The sequence below is a fragment of the Apodemus sylvaticus genome, chromosome 1 (assembly GCF_947179515.1).
Source record: "Apodemus sylvaticus chromosome 1, mApoSyl1.1, whole genome shotgun sequence".
In the NCBI taxonomy this organism is placed as follows: domain Eukaryota; kingdom Metazoa; phylum Chordata; class Mammalia; order Rodentia; family Muridae; genus Apodemus; species Apodemus sylvaticus.
The window spans coordinates 50101507-50110535 of NC_067472.1; the positions used below are offsets into that span (position 1 = coordinate 50101507).

General features: G+C 37.5%; 1 pseudogene; it reads left to right on the forward strand.

Moving 5' to 3' along the window:
* The first annotated feature begins 484 nt into the window (after positions 1-484).
* Positions 485-1408, forward strand: LOC127689590 (olfactory receptor 5B3-like; annotated as a pseudogene).
* Positions 1409-9029: the final 7621 nt, after the last annotated feature.

Sequence of the window (9029 nt, forward strand, 5' to 3'; positions counted from 1 at the left end):
ATAGAAAATAGATAAGTGGCATATCTAAAAAGTCATTAGTCATTCTTCACAGATAAGAGAAAAGGATGTGTTAGGTATTGCTGAAATAATAATTGAACATGACTTCATGGACAGATGTATTTACATAAGACATATTAATTAATTTATTAAATTGTTTACATCACAATTAACAAATATATAAATTTTTGAATTTTTAAATTTCATTAGTATCCCTTCAATATGATACGTGTGTAATTGATACACCCAAGTTAGTTCTAAATTTCACACTAGTTTCCTGAAATATAGAAATACAAGTTGGCATAACGAGTAAAATGGAAAGAATCTGGAAAGAGTTGAGAGAAGGGAAAAGAATATAATCAAATTATATTGCATGAAAAAATATTTTAAAAGAATATAGTTGATATTGTTAAGTTCCGTGGAATTTTCAACCAATCATACTTTTGTTTTTTATTACTATGAAGAACACAATGATTATAAGATAACAATAATGAAGAACAGTACAGAAGTAACAGAATTCATTTTGCTGGGACTCACAAATGACCCAGACCTGCAGCTTCCACTATTTATCACCTTCCTTCTCATCTACACCATCACCCTGGTGGGAAACCTAGGGATGATCCTGCTGATTGTCCTGGATTCTCGGCTCCACACACCCATGTACATTTTCCTTGGTAATCTTTCTCTGGTGGATTTCTGTTACTCTTCAGCTGTCACCCCCACAGTCATGACTGAGCTTCTTGGATGAGACAAGATCATTTCTTACAATGATTGTGCTGCTCAGATGTTCTTTTTTGCAGGCTTTGCTACTGTGGAGAATTATCTGTTGGCCTCCATGGCCTATGATCGCTATGCAGCAGTGTGTAAGCCCCTACACTATACAACCATCATGACTACAAGTGTGTGTACATGGCTCATCACTGGCTCATATGTCATCAGTTTTATGAATGCCTCCATTCATATCGCAGACATATTTACTCTCTCCTTCTGCAAGTCCAATGTGATCCATCATTTTTTCTGTGATATTCCTGCAATCATGGCTCTAACTTGTTTTGATAATCAAGTTAGAGAACTTGTTCTTCTTTACATTGAGAGTTTAAATGTGTTTTTTGCTCTAATAGTTATCTGTACATCTTACATGTTAATTTTTGTCTCCATCTTAAAGATGCACTCAGCTTCAGGATATCACAAGGCTATAGCCACCTGTGCCTCCCACTTCACTGCAGTCTCCATTTTTTATGGAACTGTTATATTTATGTATTTACAGCCCAGCTCCAGTCATTCCATGGACACAGACAAACTTACATCTGTATTCTACACCATGGTCATTCCCATACTGAATCCTCTAGTCTATAGCATGAGGAACAAGGAGGTCAAGAATGCATTCATAAAGTTGATAATACATTACTAAGTTTAAGAATGCATTCATTTGCTTTAAAAAAGGAAAAAAGGATTTTAATTTAACTTTGTATGGAGAAGTTTATGACTTCATTCTTCTCAGATTTCCTCCCTGTGCTGAATTAGAGTTTAAGTCCACAATAAATTCAAGTTGATAAAATGATATCTTTTCTTCTTCAAAACACTTGGAAAATATTTTAATCAGAATTATATCCTTGTGTAATATATGATAATTTAGAGTTTTCAAAATCCCATTAAAACTACTGATTTATCAGTTAACTGCATATATTTTTCCTGCTACATTTCAATGCAAATACACATAAAGCAATTTTAAAATAAATATTATGAAATTATTAGTGCATGGAAGTATTCCATGATATGCTTATGAGTATGGTAAAGTTTATAGAATTACATATGTAATGTTTCAATTTGTGGTGCTTAATTTTATGTTTTCATCCTATTGAATTACTGGTATACCTGTGACCATATTTCCAAGAATACAAGTATCTAGAATGAGAAGCAGTTATATTTCAAACTAAGACAGTCTATCATGTATATGGGTGAATGTGATCCCACTAATTAGACCTCAAAGAAATACAACCCTCCTCTTTCTCTCTTGTCCTGCATCATTCTCTCTCTCTCTCTCTCTCTCTCTCTCTCTCTCTCTCTCTCTCTCTCTCTCTCTCTGTGTGTGTGTGTGTATGTGTGTCTCTCTCTCTTTGTCTCTCTCTGTCTCTCTCTGTCTCTCTACCTCTCTCTGTCTCTCTCTGTCTCTCTCTCTCCCTCTGTCTCTCTCTGTCTCTCTATCTCTCTCTGTCTCTCTCTGTCTCTCTGTCTCTCTCTCACTCTCTCTCTCTATTCGCTATCTCCCCTCCCTTCCTCTTTCTTTATGTTCGTCACTCCCTCTCCTTTCCCCTCCTCCCACTTTGCCCTGAGCATTCATCTCCTATCAGTCTCAGCCATCATACCTGATGATCTGGTCCTAACTGTTTTTAATCAGCACCTTTATTAGATTAATCAAATTATAGTATCTGTGGGATGGCAGGAAAATAGCCAGGTTACCATAAAATCCTGAAAATCTATTCTGAGAAGTGTATAGATTGGCTATAACCCAGTTTTCTGACTCTAGGCTTTGATTATCATGTCTAAGTCAGATGAAATTAATGACCAGCTTCTCTACTTCTCAAGCTTAAAGGCACGATATCATGTTACTTTCCAACTTCCATATTACACGGGCCAATGCCAACACTAAATACATGTTATTTGTCCAGGTATATTATATCCTATCAATGCCAATTCTCAGGATAACTTTAAAAGTATTTGGTAAGTGTGATGTTTTATTTTTTTATTTTCTATATTTTTATTTTCTATATTCATTGTTTACAAAATCCAAAAGCTTTCCCCTTTCCCAGTTCTCCTCTCCCCATATGTCCCATAAGCCCTCTTCTCTCCATCCATTCTCCTATCTTTCCCCCTCCCTTTTCTCTGTCCTGGTACTCCCCTAAAATGCTGGATCAAGCCTTTCCAGGATTAGGGCCCTCTTCTTCCTTCTTCATGGGAATCATTTCATATGCTAATTGTATCTTCAGTATTCAGAGCTTCAGGGCTAATTAATATCCATTTATCAATGATTGCATTCCATGTGTATTCTATTGTGATTGCATTACTACATGACACTTTTGGAGGACCTTGCTATACCTCTTCTGGGCATATACCCAGAGGATTTCCCAGCATGCAATAAGGACACATGTTCTACTATGTACATAGCAGCCTTATTTATAATAGCCAGAAGCTGGAAAGAACCCAGATATCTCTCAATGGAGGAATGGATACAGAAAATGTGGGATATATACACAATGGAGTACTATTCAGCAATTTAAAAAATGAATTCATGATTTTTTTTAGGTAAATGGATGGAAGTGTGATGTTTTAAATGAGAAACATCTCCTATATACTCACCTATTTAAACACTTGATCACCAGATTGTGGTACTGCTTCAAGAGTTTTGTTGCTAAGCCTGCTGTCATGATGACTTCTATCCCTCTTAAACACTAATCCTAAATAAACTATTTCTTCCATATATTGATTTTGGTGTTATTTTATCACTAATATAGTTATAATACTCTAATATCGCATTTGCTTTCTATAAATGTAATATTTGTGCAATATTTATTTCCCTCTACATTGAGATGAGTCAGGTAAAAACATGATCAATAATTAATTGAAAGTACATGTTTCCTTTTTGACATTCACAAGTGATTTATTCTAAAATTTTCTATTAAGAACTATTTCTGCAGTATGAAATCATTTTGTATTACTATATCATGTTTATACTTGAAATTTCAAAAGGGAATATAAATATCATATGAAAATGTAATTATTCAGGCTAGAAAGAGCACTCAGCAGTTAAGAGCACGGACTGCTCTTCCAAAGGTTCTACATTCAATTCCCAGCAAACACATGGTCACCCACAACCATCTGTAATGTAATTTGATGCCCTCTTCTGGTGTATCAGAAGATAGCTTCAGTGTACTCATATACACAAAATGAATAAATAAATCTTTTTTAAAAAAAGAAATTTGAATTATTCATATACACAAAATGAATAAATAAATCTTCACCATCTTCAAATGGTACTTCCAGCTAAGAAATTATGATATGCAGTTTTCCTTCAGAAAGTGTTTTGAAATATTTCACAATGAACATTCATTTTTTGCAAGTTCTTTTGGTATTCTCCCAGTTTTTTCCTATTCTTTTTATGTTTACGTCAGCCAATCTTGTTAATTTGCTTTGTATTGGCTCCTTCAGTAAGAACTGTTTCCATTCAAATATTCACTCCAGTAGCTGCTCTCTCATGGATCTTCTCTGACAAGAGTAATATATTCTCCACATGCTGCACACACTATATGTACATCCTCCTGTGTCTCTCTTTATACTTCTTATTCTTGTTGTTTTACTTTCATTTATCATCCCAGAAGAGAATATGAATTTCACAAAATCAGAAATGTACCTGTTTTTCACTTGATTATCATACCTGAAATAGGAATATTTCATAGATTCTTTAAAAAAATATTTACAAATTAAATGAATGAAATAACTGAGATTCAGTTTATTCTGACATGAAAATTGAATAATGACTTGTGGTGCTTATTTATGAATAATATGATGTTACAGAGACACTGCTAATGTCTGCTTACAGAAACACATTCCCTATATTGTCACTCATTTCTCAACCTCATCACTGTCACAGTAATTTTCTTGTAAGTACATCAGCAAGTACTTCATTGAAAACTTAGCCACAGTTCTAATAGAAAGCAACAGACAATTCAATGGTAAGGAATATATCTAGTATAAGTAATATGTCATGATTTATAAGGAAACACTAAGTATAAAATTATTTAAAGAATTTGTATCCAGTTCCCTTTTGCCATTTATTTATTTATCTATTTATTTATTTATGGACTCATTCACTTTACATCCTGATGGCTGCCCCCTTCCTCCATTTGCCCATCACAGAGTTCCTCCCTCACTCCCCTTTCTATTCTGCTCTGAGACTGTTAAAGTCCCCTTTGGATAGCACGCCATCATGGCAAGAAATTACAATACAAGCACAAATGTCACAATTAACTGAAATTATTCTAAAAGTTGTTTTTAATATATTGACATAAAGAACAGTGTAGTAGCTATTCCTGGTTGTCAACTTGATGATATCTTGAATGAACAACAAACCACAATTGGAAGGCTCACCTATGATCCTAAAGTGAAGGCTCAGAGATACAAGTTTCTGACCTGGATCTTGAAGCATAGTAGCTATGAATTCCAGAAGATTAAGACAAGGTGATCTCTGTGTTCAAGGTCATCTAGAATTAAAGGTGCAGTGGCACATGCCTTTAATCTGGGCCACACCCTCTGCTGGAGACCTACATAAGGACAGTTTTACAGGCAGGTGGATAGAACTTGAAAATATCATCCTACGTGAGGTAACTACAACCCAAAGGACATGCAAGGTATGTAGCCCTTAATAAATGTATCATTTTTATTTTATTTTATTTATTGAACATAATCTTCATTTACATTGCCAATGGTAAATCCTTTCCTTAGCCAAAGAAGTACAGAATGCCCAGGATACAATCCTCAGAACTCAAGAAGGTTAACAAGCCAATAGGCCCAAATGAGGATGCCTCAATCCCACTTGGGAGGAAAAAGAAAGCAATCTCTGGGAGAGAGGAGAAGAAGGAAGGGTTTTGGGTGGGATAGAGGACAGGGAGCAGAAGGGGGCATGATAATGTCTTTGGGGTTGGGGAACAGGACAAAAGCCCTGAGGACTGACAGAAAAATGGAAATGGGCAACATCAAGAGATAGAAGTTTTAGGAGACCCTCCAGAATGCACAAGAGACCTGGAAGGTAAGAGACTATCAGGACTCAAAGGGAGGTCCTTAGATGGCATGCCTTCCAGTGGGGAGAGGAATTTGTAGAGTTAATCTGCAGTAGAAAGACAGGGCATGAAGTGGAAGGATGGGGTTACCATCCCACAGTCAATAACTCTGACCCAGAATTATTACTATCTGAAAGAAATGCAGGGTCAAAAATGGAAAAGAGGCTGTTGGACTGGGATAGCAAAAGTACAAGATGTAGCTACAAGTGTCACCTGGTTTTAAAGGAGAATCCACCAGGATTCACCACCACAAGAATTAGATATAATGAGCCTTATAAGCTTAGGGTTCTAGTTGCTGTGCCCAGAGATTGACTTACCATTGTTACTGAGTTAAGTATGTGTGGTCTTTTGCTTTTCTAGGCAACTAGACTGGATTCCAGAGAGAAAAAGTATGGCAGCAAAGTTTGGGTTTGCCTGATGTGCTCCACAAAATGCTATGGGGAGTTTGAAGGATGGGGCTGGTGGAGTAGCAACCATTGGAGAAGGAAGTTGGTGAGTTGGGAGGGGTTCAGGAAGAGGGGGGATGTGTTGGGATACTCAGGCCAGACAGTTGCCTGAGGTGAAAACACCCCACTGGTGCCATGTGTCCTGCCAGTTCTCAGATTTTTGATGGGTTTGAAAGACTACTTAGAGTCTAATATCCAACCCAGGCTATTTACATTGAGAGAGAAGATTTGAGATAATGGCTTTCAGATGGCATACACTCTAAAGCCAAGACATAAGTCTGCTGTTATAAGTCTTTTAAGTGAGGTTGACTGATAGCGTTCTATTTTATTGAAAAAAATGATGGCGTGAGTATCTATCTTATACTTTATAAATTACAAAATGGTAATAGTTGCGCTCAATTTTCATCTAAGATAAAAGCCTTCTAAGTAGAGAGAAAGTGGAAAGTTTTGTTGGTAGCCCTGGTGAGGCCTATATTTTGATGTTAATTCTGCTTCCAAAGAGAGCTGTCTGGAACAAGGAATGAGTCAAGTACTCAAGGGGGTGGATTTCTTGTGAACCTCTCTGAATGAATAAAGGACAAATCCCTGGGAGAGTAGGTGGAACTTCGGGGTTTGACAGAGGAAGAGCAGAAGTAGGGAGAGAGATGGGGCCTTTTGGAAGGGAATAGTGAGAGAACAAGATGTAGCTAGCAGTGTCTCCTTCTTTTAATAGCAAATCCACCAGGATTCACCACCACAGGATTAGATTTAATATGGCTTATCAAATCAGGGTTTTAGTTGATGCACTCAGTAATTGAGTTACCATTGATTTAGAAGGAAAAAAAAATGGAAAAGAGCCTGAGGAAAAGAAGGTCAAGTGACAAGTCCAAATTGCAATCCAGCTCAAGGAGAGGACCCCACACCTGACACTATTACTGATATTATGGTTTGTTTACAAACAGGAGCCTAGGATGACTGTCTTCTGAAAGATCCAGCAAGCAGCTGAGTCAGATGCAGATATTCACACTCAAACAATGGACAGAAGCTTCTGACTCCTGTGGTTGAATTAGAAAAGGCTGGAAGAAACTGAGGAGGAGGGTGACCCTAAAGGAAGACCAACAGTCTGACCTGGACCTCCAAGATTGCTCTGACACTGAGTCACCTACCAGGCAGCACAAACCAATTGATATGAGGCCCCAACACACATGAAGCAGAGGACTGCCAGGTCTTGACTCATTGAGAGAAGATGCACCTAACCCTCAAGAAAGTTGAGGGCCCAGGGAGTAAGGAGGTCTGGTTGGGTGGACGTGGTGGGTGGGAACATCCTCTTGGAGACAGGGATTGGAGGAAGAAGTATGGGATGTGGAACAGTCAGAGGGCAGACCTAGAGGGGGAAAAACTGGACTTCAAAAAAATAAAAGATTAAAAAATTATAAGAAGACAATAAATAAATAAACAAACAAATAAATAAATATCCATGAAACCAAAAAAAAGTTACAAGAGGAAAGAAATTATCAATAAGGTATATAACAATAATATTTAGAATTTTAAAAGGGTATAAATTATTTCAATTGATATGAAAGAGGATCATAGAGTTTTGCAGGGAAATGTATGGAACTAGAAAATGTCATCCTGAGTGAGGTAACTCAGACACAAAAAGACATACAGGGTATGTACTCACTGATGAGTGGATATAAATCAAAAAAAATACATAATACCCAAGATACACTCCACAGAAGTCACAAAGGTCAACAACCTGAAGGCCCCAATCAAGGACAGCTCAGTCCCACTTGGGAGGGAGAAGAAAACGACAAGGGGGAAAAGAAGAAGGGACCTGATGCCCCTCAAAGGAGGAATGGATACAGAAAATGTGGTATATTTACACAATGGAATACTACTCAGCATTTAGAAACAATGAATTCACAAAATTTTTAAGCAAATGGTTTGATCTGGAAAATATCATCCTAAGTGAGGTAACCCAATCACAAAAGAATACACATGGAATGCAATCTCTGATAAGTGGATATTAATTAGCCCAGAAGGCCTGAATACCCAAGGCACAAATCGCATAACTAATGACTCCCATGAAGAAGTATGGAGAGGGTCCTGATCCTGGAAAGGATTGACCTACCATTGGAGGGGAATATAAGAAAAAGGAGGGAGGTGATTGGAGAAGGGATGGAGAGAAGAAGATTTATGGGACATATGGGGAGGGGGGATCCGGGAAAGGGGAAATCATTTGGAATGTAAACAAAGAATATAGAAAATAAAAATATTAAAAAAAAAAAAAAGAAGGGACCTGGGAGGGAAAGGGAATGGGGAAGGGGGAAACATGATCTGGTATTGGGTTGCAGAAAATGAGTGAAGACCTGAGGGCCAGCAGAAAGAATGGAAACAGGCAACCTCAGAAGGCAGCAGCACTACTAGGTAGGGGACCCTCCAGAATGTACTAGAGACCTGGAAGGTGAGAGACTCTCAGGACTCAAAGGAAGAGAGCCTAGATGAAATGCCCTATAGTTGGGAGAAGGAACTTGTAGAGGCCACCTCTTCCCCAACTCCTCCCATATCCTACTCAGGTGACCAAACCTCAATAGAATAAAATATCTCAAATATTAAACAAAAAGTCCTCACACAGAAAGTAATAAAAGAGTTCATTTTTTGTTGGCCATCTACTCCTGAGTTTGGGGCCTGCTCTGCAATATAGTCGATATACTCAATGATACCTTATTGGAGAAAACTAAATTTTTTCTTTGCAGTGAGTATCAATCACAAA